The 16730-nt window shown below is 41.7% G+C and overlaps 1 protein-coding gene across 1 annotated transcript in view; it reads right to left on the reverse strand.

Annotated features, from left to right (window-relative positions):
* TTC39C (tetratricopeptide repeat domain 39C) overlaps window positions 1-16730 on the reverse strand; it is a 101011-nt gene that overhangs the window by 18120 nt on the left and 66161 nt on the right. The gene's annotated exons all lie outside the window — the stretch shown is intronic.

The raw sequence follows: 16730 nt of genomic DNA on the forward strand, positions 1-16730 counted from the left end.
CGTCCAGTACTGTCTAGAGCCCAAGAGACTCTCAAATGTCTATCCTGCTCTTTCCTGGTTAAATACATTTAGTTTCTCCTTCCACGGAAGATCTCTTTCAAAGTCTGCTGATCTGTGGCCATAAGTAACTGGTGAGAGCACCTAAAAGGCATCATCAGGATGAAAGGGAGGTAGATTAAACCCTAAATATGGCAACGACAGGCGTTAAGTATCACCTATCACTACGAATATAGTGCTATAAACCCTCAATGTCCCGAAGCCCTGATGCATGCTCAGAAGTGTTCCTTTCTCTCTCCCGCGGGTGTCTGCGACACGATGCTCTTCCACCCTGCACTCGGCGCTCCGTCCTGTGCATCCCCCTTTGCTGCTCCCAGGGAACTCCCTTTCCAATGCTCCAGCTGCCTCCTCTCTCTGCAAGCAGCAAGCATGAAGGGTCTGAGAAGAGGGGCTGTCGGTTCCCTGAGCCCAGCCCCCACCACATTCCTCAGTGACGTGATGCCTGATCACTGCAGGAGGCCCCTGGACCCTACACAGGGCACAGATGAGTCAGCAAGGAGATGTGCAGGACAGGCTGTGACTCAGGAGCACTAGGAGCCGAATGACTCATGAACCAAGGCCACGGCTGGGCCAGTAACTGCTCATGCCCCGTAACCCTTCACTCTGCTGGCAGCAGGCTTCAGGCTGAGCGCTCAATCCCATGTCACCCCGAAAGTGCTCGGCAGGCAGGCAGAGAACACACGCATCGCTGCCTCGCTAACCTGTGTTCTCAAGGAGCGCAACGCCGAGCAGAGGGGACCCTCACAGGAATGAATCGAGCTCCCTTCCCTAACCGCGAGACATTTACACCGATTTGTGAGCACAAGACCAAGATGTGTGTGTGTCTATGTATGCATGTGTTTAGTTGCTCTGTGGTATCTGACTCTTTTGCGACCCAAAGGACCATAGCCAGCCATGGTCCTCTGTCCACAGGATTCTCCAGGCAAGAATCCTGGAGTGGGTTGCCATTTCCTTCTCCAGGGGATCTTCCCAACCCAGGGATGGAACGTGCATCCCCTGCATTGCAGGCAGATTCTTTACTGCTGAGCCACTGGGGAAGCCCACAAAGCCAAGATACCAAAGGTAAAAAATCAATCTCTTATGAAAAGCGCGTGTGTGTGGGAAGATCTGGACACTCATTATGCACATTTATAACTTTCTGGATCAATTGTTCCTTCCTGGACCTTCCTGGTGGTCTAGCAGTAAAGAATCCATCCGCCAATGCAGGAGACACAGGTTTGATCCCTGGTCTGGGAAGATCCCACAGATCAACTGAACACAGCAACTCAACCTATGCACCACAACTATTGAGCCTATACTCTACACCAAGAGAAGTCACAGCAGTGAGAAGCCAGTGCAACTAGAGTAGCCCCCCACATGCCACAACAGAGAAAGCCCACCTAGCAATGAAGACCCAGCACAGCCAAAAATAAACTAATAAAAAAAGTTCTTCCCCTCCATCACACATGCACTCAACTTAGCCCATTTACACAGAAACCACAGTATTAGGGTTTCTGCTTTGCATGGATCTCCCCAGCTTCCCAAGTTAATGGCTCTCAACTCTCACACAGGGATGGCCCATCACTACCAAGCTGACCCCAGTCGAGGTCCAGCAGATGGCAGTGCAATGCCACACTCCCCTTCAGAGGGCAGAAAACCACTCAGTCAACATTTATCAGACAACTACTGTGCCCGGGATGGAATGGGCTCTGGAGATACATACATGAGTCCAAACGAAGCTGTCAACTCAAGAAAATAAGAAACCAAGTAATAGCTGAATCAACATTATTTCTCTTAACCCTTTCAAAGAGTTTGAGATAGGTGTGTATTAGTTCCATTTTCAGACGAAGGAACTGAAGTGCAAGGAGGTTAGGTAGCTTGGCCAAGATCGGGGGCTAGCAATTGACTAGTATGTAAGTTCTGCTCCAACTGCCCCCAGAGCGTGCATTCTTCAGGGAGAGAGATGCAGGTGTGATTAAATGAAGGATCTGGAGAAGAGGGCCACTTCCTGGGTTATCCAAAGGGCACTAAATACAATCAACAATCCCTACAAGAGGGAAACAGAGCAGACGCAAGTAGGTGGTAGTTGAGTCACTAAGCTGTGTCCAACTCCTACAGCCCCACAGACTGGAGACCACCACCCTCCTCTGTCCTTGGGATTCCCCAGGCAAGAATACTGGAGTGGGTTGCTGTTTCCTTCTCCAGGGGATCTTCCTGACCCAGGGGTTGAACCTGGGTCTCTTGCATTGCAGGCAGATTCTTTACCATTTGAGCCACCAGGGAAGCATGATGGAAGTAGAGGTGGTGGCACTGTGACCACAGAGGCAGAGGTCGGAGTGATATGGCCACAGTCCAGGAATCTACGTGACCACCAGAGGCAAAAGGCAAGGAATGGAGTTTCCCTACAGCCTCCAAAGGCTGCACTGCCCACCACCTTGATTTGCACCCAGAGACTTTGAACTTCGAGCCTCCAGAATTGTGAGAGAGAAAACTGCAGTCATTTTAAGCCATCAAGTTTATGGTAATTTGTTAGAAACGTCTTGGGAAACCAGAGCAGCATATCTCTTTAAAGATTAAACTGTGGGGATTTCCCCAGTGGTCCAGTGGCTAAGACTCCGAGCTCCCAATGCAGGGGGCCCAGGTTCGATCCCTGGTCAGATGCCACGGGCGGCAACTAAGACCTGACATGGCTAGCTAGCTAAAGAAGTAAATCAATAAAATAAAAATTAACCTCTGAAGAAAGTCCCAGGCTCTTTGTGTTATAAGCACCCAAATAGAAATGGAAAGTACCGAGGCCATTTATGGAGCTTGACGGCATTATCCCAGGAGCAAGCATAGCTACAAAATTAATTCCACTTCTAGTCTGATCACTCATTAAGGAATTATGATGAACAGCCATTAAAACTGTAGAAATATGTTTCCCTCTTTTCACCAAAACAATTCAAAACAAAAGTGATCCGCGGGAGTCCTTACGGTTACAAATTAAAATATCCACAGCTCAGCAGAGAAAGGAGAATTATTCTCAATTTGACACTCAATTCCCAGCTTAATTTTTAAAGAAATACATGTACCCTGAAGAAAATACAGAAAACAGATTAGTATGAAAAGGCTAGGACATCAAGAGTTAGTATCACACCGGCTTTTGTCTCATGAATTGTGCCCTGATACACTGTGTCACAAAAACGACAAAAAAAAGCCTCAGTTTCCTTACTGGTAAAAAGGAAGGAAAAAACATTGGCAAGCTTTAATCTGCCTCCAGAGGAAGCCATGAAGAATAAAAGCAGGAATCTCTGCCAGATTAAATGGAGCATATTTATTGCCAAATTAAAAGCAGCAGGACTGACAGCTACTGCACTGTCATTACAGAGATCCCAAGTGTTCTTCCAGTTACTCAGGACTTCCTGAGGTGTCTTCTTAGGCATTTTCTATCTTTTGTTGGAACTGAAAAAGGGATCTGTTGTTCCATTTTATTCTCCAAGTGAATATTGCTGGTATGTGGAAATCTTTGGACTTTTTTTTTTCAAGTATAATGTCTGTTACACTCAGGAATTCTTAACATTCTTACATTTTTTTCTTTTGGATTTTCCAAGGAAACATTCAAACCATTTGCACATAATGACAATGCTGTCTCTTCATTTACAATAGACAACTGTAATTGGGTAGGACCACTGGTTAACAAGGGCTTTCCCAGAGGCTCACTGGTAAAGGATACACCTGCAGTGCAGGAGACACAGAGACAGGGGTTCAACCCCTGGGTTGGAAGACCCCTTGGGAGAGAAAATGGCAACATACTCCAGTATCCTTGCCTGAAAAATCCCATGGACAGAGAAGCCTGGTGGGCTACAGTCCAGGGGGTCCAAAAGAGTCAGACACGACTGAGGAACTGAGCGAGTGTGCACACGCATGCACGCGCATGCGTGCACACACACACACACACACACACCAGTTAAAATACTGAATATTAGCAAGCACCAAACACATATTTGCTTTATTCTAATATAAAGGAAAACATTGGTTTTCATTCCAACTCCAAAGAAGGAAAATACCAAAGAATGTTCAAACTACCACACAATTGCACTCATTTCACATGCTAGCAAGGTAAAGCTCAAAATCCTTCAAACTAGGCTACAATAGTACACGTACTGAGAAATTCCAGATATTCAAGTTGGATTAAGAAAAGAGGAACCAGAGATCAAACTGACAACATCCGTTGGATCATAGAAAAAGCAAAGGAATATCAGAAAAATATCTACTTCTGCTTCATTGACTATGCTAAAGCCTTTGACTGTGTGAATCACAACAAACTATGGAAAGTTTTTCAAGAGAAGCGAATACCAGACCATCTTACCTGCCTTCCTCAGAAATCTGTATGCAGGTCAAGAAGCAACAGTTAGAACTGGACATGGAACAGACTGGTTCCAAATAGGGAAAGGAGTATGTCAAGGCTGTATTGTCACCCTGCTTATTTAACTTTATATGCAGGGTACATCATGCAAAATGCTGGGCTGGAGGAAGCACAAGCTGGAAACAAGATTGTCGGGAGAAATATCAATAACCTCAGATATGCAGATGGCACCACCATTATGGCAGAAATCAAAGAACTAAAGAGCCTCTTGATGAAAGTGAAACAGGAGAGTGGAAAAAGTTGGCTTAAAACTCAACATTCAAAAATTGAAGATCATGGCATCCGGTCCCATCACTTCGTGGTAAATAGATAGGAAAAAAGTGGAAACAGTGTCAGATTTCATTTTCTTGGGCTACAAAATCACTGCAGATTGACTACAGCCACAAAATTAAAAGACGCTTACTCCTTGGAAGAAAAGCTATGACAAATCTAGACAGCATATCAAAAAGCAGAGATATCACACTGCTGACAAAGGTCCATGTAGTCATTTTCCTAGTAGTCACGAATGGATGTGAGAGCTGGATCATAAAGAAGGCTGAGCGCTGAAAAAATGCTTTCGAACTGTGGTGCTGGAGAAGACTCTTGAGAGTCCCTTGGACTGCAAGGAGATCAAACTAGTCAATCCTACAGGAAATCAACCCTGAATATTCATTGGAAGGACTGGTGCTGAAGCTGAAGCTCCAGTATTTTGGCCACCTGATGCGAAGAGTCAACTCATCAAAAAAGACCCTGATGCTGGGAAAGATTGAGGCAGGAGGAGAAGGGGACAAAAGAGGATGAGATGGTCGGATGGCATAACTGACTCAATGGACATGAGTCTGAGCAAACTCCAGGAGGTAAGTGAAGGACAGGGAAGTCAGCTGTGCTGCAGTCCATGTGGTCAAAAATAGTTGGACACGACTTAGTGACTGAAAAACAACAATGCAGTAATTAGTAATTCAGCTTCTCACAAATTATTTCAGAACACTCGAAAACATTCCAGGTTTGTGTTTAATTAGTAAAGTTAATTTTTTTAGAGCAGTATTAGAGTGTCAAAGTTGCTCAGTCGTGTCTGACTCTTTGTGACCCCATGGACCATACAGTCCATGGAATTCTCCAGGCCAGAATATTAGAGTGGGTAGCCACTCCCTCCACCAGGCGATCTTCCCAACCCAGGGACTGAACCCAGGTCTCTTGAATTGCAGACGGATTCTTTACCAGCTGAGTCACAACGGAAGCCCAAGAATACTACAGTGGGTAGCCTATCCCTTCTCCAGCAGATCTTCATGACCCAGAAATCAAACTGGGTCTCCTGCATTTAGAGCAGTATTAGGATTATAGCAAAACTGAGCAGAGAAGTCAGTATTTTATTATAAACTATACCAAAGAATGACAGAGTTGTTAGTTTTTCATAATTGTATTTCTGCCAGATTCTTATGTGTAAGAAAAAATGCTGTTTCTTAGGAAGGAATAACTTTAAGATTGTTACAGTTTAGTTGTCAAGCACCATAACATTTGAAACCAGCTTTGTTCCCTTTAATACATTTTGCCTTCAATTCTGACATTATCATTACTGTCTTTTGTTTCCATTCACATACACCTGATTTATTTTGTCTACACTTTAGCTTTTACTTTTGTATCACCATTTAAATATTTTTAGTTAGCTATGTATCTAGTTTGTTAATTTCTTTTTTATCCTAATCTTAGTTATAATCTTTTGTATAGAGATATGGTAAACATAAATGGATTTAGACAACTAATATTTTTGTATTAATTTCTGATTTTGTTCCTGACAGTTACTTTTTTCTTATTATACGAACTATTTTACTTGCTTCATCCTCTACATTCCTTTAGATGGTGTAAACTGTTTTTACAACTCTGCTTGTGGTCACCTAGAGGTTAAAAAAAAAAAACTAGAGAAATTCCTATTTTATCTAGCAGGTATAAGTAAGAGCTGTTTGAGTCAAGAGTCTATCACAAATACACAAGTGAGTGCTCTTGTGAAAGGGACAAAAAAAATAAAATAAAACATGTAATAAAAAGGGACAGATCATGGGTAACATTTTCTACCCAACTTAAAACAATTAAGTTATTCTGTTGATATTTCCACATTAATATATTTTTAAGCTATTAAGAAAGTAGAGATGGTAGGACCTCGCTAGTGGTCCAGGGGCTAAGACTCCGTGCTCCCAATGCGGGGGGCCTGGTTTCAATCCCTGATCTGGGAACTAGATCCCACACACTGCAACTGAAAAAGATCCCCATGCCACAACGAAGATCAAAGACCCCGTGGGCTGCCACTAAGACCCAGCGAAGCCAAAGAAATGAACAAAAGAATGAGTACATAGCTCTCAGAGCACACTGTGAAGACACAGTAAGTATGAATAATTTTCAGAGTCAGCACTATAAGCTTAGTGTCATATCCTGTTTACTCAGATTTTCACTAGCAATAGCAAGCTGACAGGATTCTCTCAATTCAGCGACTGAGCAAAAAGTCCCATTTCTAGAGTTGCAAAAAAAAAAAAAGCAAAAATGGAAACAAGGCCAAGTTGTTTCAGGGGCCTGGCCCAAACTCGAGTGCCAGAGGGAAAGCAAGTTCCAGACAACCCTGAGGCTGAAGTGCCAAGACTCTGCTTCCCAAATGAGCAGTTTTCTCCTGTGCCACCTCAAAGGTGTGTTTAACATTAAATGACAGCACCAACTCACAGAGCGGTCTCAGCTCAGAGCCAGTCCGCTGGCCTTCAAATGATGCTGGTGTCACCTAACTCTGAGAGTGAGACCCCAGGGAGGAGAGCGCATGGATGGTGGCAGACTGAAGGATACAGCCTCTCCCGTGGACTCGACTACTGGGGAAGGGCCACTGCGCCAGTGGTTGGCGCTGCGTCTGCTTTGGGAATCCTCAGTTCTGTTAAACAAGTAAGAGTCTGAAACACAGGCACGTTCTCTCAAGACGTTTTAAGTAATCGGTCAGCAGAGTTTGTTAGACACAGGTGGAATTCCTGAGATGTGTTCATACAAATCAACCTCCTCTGAAATGATGATGGGGACTGTGTTTAAAGTAAGAATGTTGAGCAAGTGCAAAGGCTATAGGAAGAGTCCTCTGAAATTCCTAATAAAATCCCATATATAAGGGAGGGACTGTCTGATATGAACAATATGAGAAATGAAAGAGACTCAGCAAGAAAAGATGGTGATGTTGTAGCACATTTCTTAGCAAATGCAGTGAGTCCCTAAGCTCTGGACGAATGCCATGTGTTCCTGCCAGCTACAGAGATTACAGATTAGTGGATGATGCCCAGACTTCTACACCACAGGGATGCTCTGTGAATCCCCACTTCCTCTTTCGTGGCCTGTGCACATTTCTGACATGAGAACTCCCCCAGAGCCTACTGTGATTGACTACTTAGAAGACACACATCTACAACTGATAATTCTAGTCAATACTCTGGAACCTAGAAAAAGGTAAATGGCAGCTATTTCTGGAATACAAGATTTATATCTGTTCTTTGAAGCACTTTTGTATTTTACCATGTTTCCAAACGAGTATGCATTTTTTAGACATAACAAAGTGTATCTGTTGCTCAGTCATGTCTGACTCTTTGAGACCCCATGGACTGCAGCCCCCCAAGCTCCTCTGTCCATGGGATTTCCCAGGCAAGAATGCTAGAGTGGGTAGCTATTTCCTTCTCCAAGGGATCTAACAAGGTAGTTGAAAATATACATTCTTATGCTACATTAAAAATTTTTTTTTAAGTATCTTTTTAAGTGGACCATTTTAAAGTCTTTATTGAATTGAAACACAAATACTGTTTCTGTTCTATGTTTTGTTTTTTTGGCCACCAGGCATGTGGGATCTTAGCTCCCAGACCAGGGATCAAATCCTCACCCCCTGCACTGGAAGGTGAAATCATAATCACTGGACCACGAGGGAAGTCCCCTCCCTGCCTTTAAAGATCATTGCTGAAACAAGCTTATTCTGGTCTAATCATCGCCAACATTAAAGTTAACATATGTGGCACCCTTTATCTTGTGCCTGTTAGAGGGAGAGCTGTTGAAATGGGAAGCAAGACTCCAAAGCCAACAGTCCTCACCTCCGTGCCTCTCATTCTACAGACCAGCTCCCCTCCCCGTCACCCCCACCCCCTCTTCAGTCATCACCACCCACAACCACCACCCATTCATCTAGCCCTTGTTACTGTCTTATACAATCCCCTTCTCATGCACTCACATTCCAGTCTTCATAATCAAATTCTAAGTTTATTTTGGGACACAGGCTTTTTCTAGTTCTCTTGGCATCCCCTCCAGAAGGCCTTTTCCATTACAGGCTACAAATCTCTGATTACACACAAATGGAATACAGCAGTCGTGTTTTCAGCACCTCCATGTAAATGGACAGCACCCTCCTTGATAAGTGAGTTATGGAACCAAATCCACCATTAAGGGTAGAGGAGCTGAATAATGTACCACTTGCAGGATTTCCTTGGTCCCTCAACAGTAAGGACCATGACTTTGACAAAATCTGTGAGGGGAAATGCTTCATACTGGATTTACAACCAAGACACAGTTCTATCTAAACAGGAAAAGTCCTGACCAAGCAGTGTGTGCTTAGCCCTTTGCAGAATCCATGCTACATTATTTAAGGCTGACAGGGGAGGCACTGTCCTCTCTTTACAGGCAAGGACACAGGCTCAGAAAGCTCAGCCAGCCAGGAAGTGGAAGAGTCTGTTCTGAGCTCCGCTACCCTGTGCTGCCTTTGAAAATTGCAGAGGAGGAACCTATATGAAAGATGACAGTAAATTTAAAAGAAACATATTTATTTTAAAGGTGCTATCAAAGAATTTTCAACACAAGTGAAGGAGAAGATGATGCAAAGAATTAACCCAGAAAAACAAAGACCATAGAAATACATAAAAACAAGTCTACAGCGCTCGCTTCGGCAGCACATATACTAAAACTGGAACAATACAGAAAAGATTAGCATGGCCCCTGCGCAAGGATGACATGCAAATTCGTGAAGCATTCCGTATTTTTGAAACGTATACTATCATGTAAGAAACGAATCACCAGTCTATGTTCAATACAGGATACAGGATGCTTGGGGCTGGTGCACGGGGATGATCCAGAGAGATGATATAGGGTGGGAGGGGGGTTCAGGATTGGGAACTCATGTATACCCATGGCGGATTCATGTCAATGTATGGCAAAACCAATACAGTATTGTAAAGTAAAATAAAGTTAAAAAAAAAAAGTCTACAGAGAGTCACACCCTACACAAAATAAAACAGGAAATTCAAGATAAACAGGAAAACCTGGGAAACTGATGGAGGGGATTAATATCCACAGAGACTTAAGTGAGAGGAACAAATAGAAGCCATAATTAGCAAAGTGACTTTGAAAACTTTTCCTAGAACTGAATGACCTTCTCTGTAAAGGATGTCAAATGGACAAGCTGGTATATGGGTTTTTCCAAAGAGGAATTAAAAAATACATTGTAAAAGGCAGAAATACCAGGTAGTCACAGTTCTGAAAATTCAAGAACCATGAAAAAAAGTTTTATGTAACAGCTTTGAGAAAATTCTTTCCTTTTAAAGGAAATTCAGTGTACAATTCAGTGGCTTTTAGTATATTCACAGAAGCATGCAACTCATAAGCCGAAAGAAATCTTAAAAATGATGTAGCCTAGTGTTTCTCAAGGACTTCCCAGTGGCTCTCAAGGACTTCCTAGTGGCTCAGTGGTAAAAAATTCTGCTGCAACGCAGGAGACACAAATTCAATCTCTGGGTCGGGAAGATCCCCTGGAGGAGAAAATGGCAACCCACTCCAGTATTCTTGCCTGGGAAATCTCATGGACAGAGGAGCCTGGTGGGCTACAGTCCATGGAATTGCAGAGTCAGACATGACTGAGCAGGGCACCATAGCAGTGTTTCTCAAGTGTGTTATACTGAATGTTTCTATGTCTCACAGGCTACAATATGAAAAAGAATCCTCCTGGTCAAGCAACTTGGGTGAACACAGCAGATATGCAGACTACCTCCCTCATGATGCAACACTAAACTCTCCGAGAAGCCCCAGGATATCCTAATTTAAATGATATGAAAGCTCTTTTCATGGAATATGTTATTAACTAGTCCATCAAATCAGTGCTCCAAGGAAGATGCTTCAGGAAAACACTGATTTACTTCAACCCTCCTGATTTTCCAGGTACAGGACTAGAGCCCCAGAAGACTGGCTTCCCCAAGGTCTCACTGTTCTTCAAGACTGATCGACATGTAAGCAACCATGTGGGAGTAGAGAGGGTTTTCATTCTTCATGAAAGAGCCAAAACCAGAGCTTCAGACTTTGAGTCCAGGGCTCGAGAGAGAGAGAGAGAGAGAGAGAGAGAGAGAGAGAGAGAGAGAGAGAATGTTTGTGTGTACGTTTGTGTGTGTGTGTGTCAGTCGCTCAGTTGTGTCCAGCTCTTTGCGACCCCATGGACTGCAGCCCTCCTGGCTCCTCTGTCCACAGAATTCTCCAGGCAAGAATACTGGAGTGGGTTGCCATGTCCTTCTCCAGGGGATCTTCCACATGGCAGGCAGACTCTTTACCGTTTGAGCCACCAGGGAAGATCTTTTTACAATGCTACAGGTCAAAACCTGAAGCTCTGAAACAATGACAACAAACTCCCAGAGCCACAGAAAAATGAGGACTAGCACAAGAAAAAAAGAAATGCACAGATTGAGGAAACCAGTGTGCCCACACGCTGAGAGTCCAGAAGCATAAAGAAAAACGGAAGAGTTCAATGCAATACTACGAGAAAACACAGAATTTCAAAGAAGAGCTCTGGACAGGGGTAGGTAAAGTGGGGAACACTATTTCCTAAAACTAGCTCTGTGCAATCCAGCAATGGGAGTTTGCCAGACACTGGCCTTAGGAGAGGGAGAACAAAGACGCAGAACGCCACCTGTGTGGATATGCAAACCTGCTTTAGAACGGCAGAAAAACAATTAAAATACAGTTATCATCTTTTCAATCCAAATTGAAGGAAAAATCCACCCCAGAGTAAGCAGAAATGAAAACAAACATAAGCATAAATGCAACTCTGAGAGCAAAGGAAAATACATGCTTCATATATATAACATGTATAAGAAACTCCTCTAGAAGAGCAGAGAGTGGGATTGAGAAAGAATTCAGATCATCTGTTGCTTCTAGGGTCACTCCAACTCCACCAGCCTCTCTCCACCAAATGCTCCAGCCCCCTTGAGCCTGGATGTCCCCATCATGGGGCCTCTTCTTGGGTCTAGGCTTGAATGTAGGATCATGCACCATGCTCTCATATCTATCTGGAAACTCCTACTGACTCTTCAAGAGCCAATCCAAATATTCCCTCTCCTGGGTCATCTTCCCCAGAAGATGATGGTTGCACCATGGGTGACCCACACCCTGTTTGCCCTTCCTACATGCCTGTTTCTGTATTTCTCAAAGCTTGGCCTTCTTCAGTGATCAATGCAAAGAAATAGAGGAAAACAATAGAATGGGAAAGACTAGAGATCTCAGGAAAATTAGAGATACCAACAGAACACTTCATGCAAAGATGGGCACAATAAAGGACAGAAATGGTAGGGGCCTAACAGAAGCAGAAGATATCAAGAAGAGATGGCAAGAATACACAGAACTATTATACAAAAAAAGATCTTCATGACTCAGATAACCATGATGGTGTGAGCACTCACCTAGAGCCAGACATCCTGGAATGCAAAGTCAAGTGGGCCTTAGGAAACATCACTGCAAACAAAGCTAGTGGAAGTGATGGAATTCCAGTTGAGCTATTTTAAATTCTAAAAGATGATGCTGTGAAAGTGCTGCACTCAATATGCCAGCACATTTGGAAAACTCAGCAGTGGCCACAGGACTGGAAAAGATCCGTTTTCATTCTAATCCCAAAGAAAGGCAATGCCAAAGAATGTTCAAACTACTGCACAATTGCACTCATCTCACACGCTAGCAAAATAATGCTCAAAATTCTCCAAGCCAGGCTTCAGCAGTATGTGAACCATGAACTTCCAGACGTTCAAGCTGGATTTAGAAAAGGCAGAGGAAGCAGAGATCAAATTGCCAACATCCGTTGTATCATCAAAAAAGCAAGAGAGTTCCAGAAAAACATCTATTTCTGCTTTCTTAACTATGCCAAAGCCTTTGACTGTGTGGATCACAACAAACTGGAAAATTCTTAAAGAGATAGGAACACCAGACCACTTGACCTGCCTCCTGAGACCTTGACCTCTGTATGCAGGTCAAGAAGCAACAGTTAGGACCAGATATGGAATGACAGACTGGTTCCAAATTGGGAAAGGAGTATGTCAAGGCTGTATATTGTTACCCTGCTTACTTAACTTATATGCAGAGTACATCATGAGAAACGCTGGGCTGGAAGAAGCACAAGCTGGAAGCAAGATTGCTGGAGAAGTATCAATAACCTCAGAAATGCAGATGGCACCATCCTTATGGCAGAAAGTGAAGAGCCTCCTGATGAAAGTGAAAGAGGAGAGTGAAAAAGCTGGCCTAAAACCCAACATTCAAAAATTGAAGATCATGGCATCTGGTCCCATCACTTCATGGCAAACAGATGGGGAAACAAAGGAAATAGTGAGATACTTTATTTGGGGGGGGGATCCAAAATTACTGCAGATGGTGACTGCAGCCATGAAATTAAAAGACGCTTGCTCTCTGGAAGAAAAGCTATGACCAACCTAGACAGCATATTAAAAGCAGAGACATTATGTTGCTGACAAAGGTCCATCTAGTCAAAGCTATGGTTTTTCCAGTGGTCATGTATGGATGTGAGAGCTGGACGATAAAGAAAAGCTGAGTGCCGAAGAATTGATGCTTTTGAACTGTGGTGTTGGAGAAGACTCTTGAGAGTCCCTTGGACTGCAAGGAGATCCAACCAGTCCATCCTAAAGGAAATCAGCCCTGAATATTCATTGGAAGGACTGATGCTGAAGCTGAAACTCTAATACTTTGGTCACCTGATGTAAAGAACTGACTCACTGGAAAAGACCCTGATGCTGGGAAAGACTGAAGGCAGGAGGAGAAGGGGGCAACAGAGAATGAGATGGTTAGACAGCATCACTGCCTCAATGGACATGAATCTGAGCAGACTCCTGGAGATAGTGAAGGACAGGGAGGCCTGGTGTTCTGCAGTTCATGGGGTTGCAAAGAGTTATAACTGACCGAGTGACTGAACAACACCAACAAATATAGACTGCTGGGCCAGAGTGGAGGAGCCAGGACTCAGCACGGGCAGTCAGCCTCCAGATCTGAGCCCTCAGCTATAGTGTGTATCTTATTACATCACAGGATCACAGCTTCCCAAACACTCAGTTGGCCAGCGAATGCAGGCTGAATTCAAGGGATACAATCAAATCCCTAAACAAGAACACTAACATTTTAAAATTTTTCTAAGACAAATATGTTATGATAAATATTAAGAAAATGAACTATAAAACAAGCTAAATTAAGGAAAACCAGAAATAAGTGAAAGTAAAATATGAATTGATTAAAAAAAATCAAATCTCTCTCTATAAAAACCAATATGAAACTCTTAAGTCCAATCATAAAATTAGGAGAACATAAATTTATAAAAACACCACTAATAATAAAAAGTAATATCACATTTACATGCCTGGATATAGTCATATGTCTTAAAAATATGTGGAAATAAGAAAAAGTAAAATATAAAACTAAGATGAATGTAGCAGTAAGTGGACATCTTCAGATTACTTAAGGAATAAAAGAAGGTATTAAAGAATTAATTTCAAAACAGTACTTAACAACAACTGAAAAATGGTTAATGTTTCAACTTTCAATTAAACAACTTTCAAATGTTTATTGATGGTTTAATTACTTTTGACTTGCTTCTCCAAAATGTAGAAAAAAATATTCTATTAAGCAACTCATTTTTTTAAAATAGTAAGTTTATTTCTAAAGCCCAATAAGAATAAGCCCTCTTGGATATTTATATTTATAATAATATTTCAGTTCAGTTCAGTCACTCAGTCGTGTCCGACTATTTGCGATCCCATGAATCGCAGCACGCCAGGCCTCCCTGTACATCACCCAACTCCCGGAGTCTACTAAAACTCATGTCCATCGAGTCAGTGATGCCATCCAGCCATCTCATCCTCTGTCGTCCCCTTCTCCTCCTGCCCCCAAGCCCTCCCAGCACCAGAGTCTTTTCCAATGAGTCAACTCTTCTCATGAGGTGGCCAAAGTACTGGAGTTTCAGCTTTAGCATCATTCCCTCCAATGAACACCCAGGACTGATCTCCCTTAGAATGGACTGGTTGGATCTCCTTGTAGTCCATAAAAATATTTAAATATATGTTATTTGCTAGTAAGCTACATATACTATTATTACATATACATAACATTACATTTAGAATATATGTAAAATATATAACACATATATATAACTTATTAGCAAATAAAAGGTAAAAAGAGAATTGGATTGAGACAGAAGGCCTGAATTCTAGTTCCTCCTTAATCCAAAATAACTATGTACATGTACACATACTTCACTTGAACCTGTTTAGTATATACACATGTATGTAAAAAATATAAAGTAACGAGATGTAAAGGGTGACGAGTAAATGAAGAGATACCATCAGAAATGAGGAAGAAATACAAATATTAAAATTTCCTTATAATACACAGAACCTGACAAACTGATAACTATACAGAAACAGAAGTATAAAAATACTAATATATATTTTCAAAGGCAATGGTCACGTATTTGTTATATCTAAGACACAGAACCACAATTGTCAAAGCCACTTAATTTTCATTTTAAAACATCTATAATAGGTAGAAAATAAAGATAAATCAAAAATAGTTTCCACCTATCTTAAGGATTTAGTTCAATAACAAGAAGATAAACAACCTTAAATAAAACAATGTTTGGATGGACCTAGAGATTATCCAACTGAGTGAAGCAAGACAGACACAAAAAGATAAATGTATGATACTGTTTATACATGGAACCTAAAAAGGGTACAAAAGAACTTATTTACAAAACAAAAGTAGAGTCACAGACATCGAAAACAAACTTACAGTTTCCAGGGGGTAGGGGGCAGGGATGTATGAACTGGGACTGACATAGTCACACTACTATGTATAAGACAGGTAACTAATAAGGATCTACTGTGTAGCACAGGGAACTCCACGCAGTACTCTGTAAAAGCCTATATGGGAAAAGAATCTAAAAAAAGAAGGCATCTGTATAACTAATTCACTCTGCTGTACACCTGAAACTAACACAACATTGTAAATCAACTACACTTTAATAATAATTTTTTAAATGTTAATATTCCTGAATCTAGTAGGCATCAGAATTAATAGCCATCTGCACATGCAAAGGGGTATGGGAATATGAGTTTTAAAATATCATTTTACAATATGAAGAAAAAATAGTCTACGTGTCCCAGTTTGAGAAGACAAACGTTATTTCCGAAGAAATGAAATCTGTTGTAACAAAAGCATGTATGTTTCAATGTTCAAATTTTCACAATAAAATGTAAAGACTGTTCTCAAAATGACAGTAATAGAAAACGGGGAAATACATGACAAACATAACTTATGATTATATTAGACAGGAGAATTTGATTAAATAAAAACATTTCTTACTGAAAAGTCAAACTTGACTAGATCAACAGATTATATCCAAAGGAAAAAAGAATATATACTCCTACTGAAAATACCCTCAGTAACATGTTTTGGAAGCATTTTTATTGAGATATAATTCAAGTATTACAAAATTCACAAAGTATACAATTCAGTGGATTTTAGTATATTCACAGAGTCCAACAACACAAGAGAAGACTCTACACATGGACATCACCAGATGGTCAACAATGAAATCAGACTGATTATATTCTTTGCAGCCAAAGATGGAGAGGCCCTATACAGTCAGCAAAAACAAGACCAGGAACTGACTGTGGCTCAGATCATGAACTCCTTATTACCAAATTGAGACTCAAATTGAAGAAAGTAGGGAAAACCACTAGACCATTCAGGTATGACCTAAATCAAATCCCTTATGATTATACAGTGGAAGTGAGAAATAGATTTAAGGGACTAGATCTGATAGAGTGCCTGATGAACTACGGAATGAGATTTGTGACACTGTACAGGAGACAGGGATCAAGACCATCCCCATCGAAAAGAAATGCAAAAAAGCAAAATGGCTGTCTGGGGAGGCCTTACAAATAGCTGTGAAAAGAAAAGAAGTGAAAACCAAAGGAGAAAAGGAAAGATATAAACATCTGAATGCAGA

The sequence above is a fragment of the Capra hircus genome, chromosome 24 (assembly GCF_001704415.2).
Source record: "Capra hircus breed San Clemente chromosome 24, ASM170441v1, whole genome shotgun sequence".
In the NCBI taxonomy this organism is placed as follows: Eukaryota; Metazoa; Chordata; class Mammalia; order Artiodactyla; family Bovidae; genus Capra; species Capra hircus.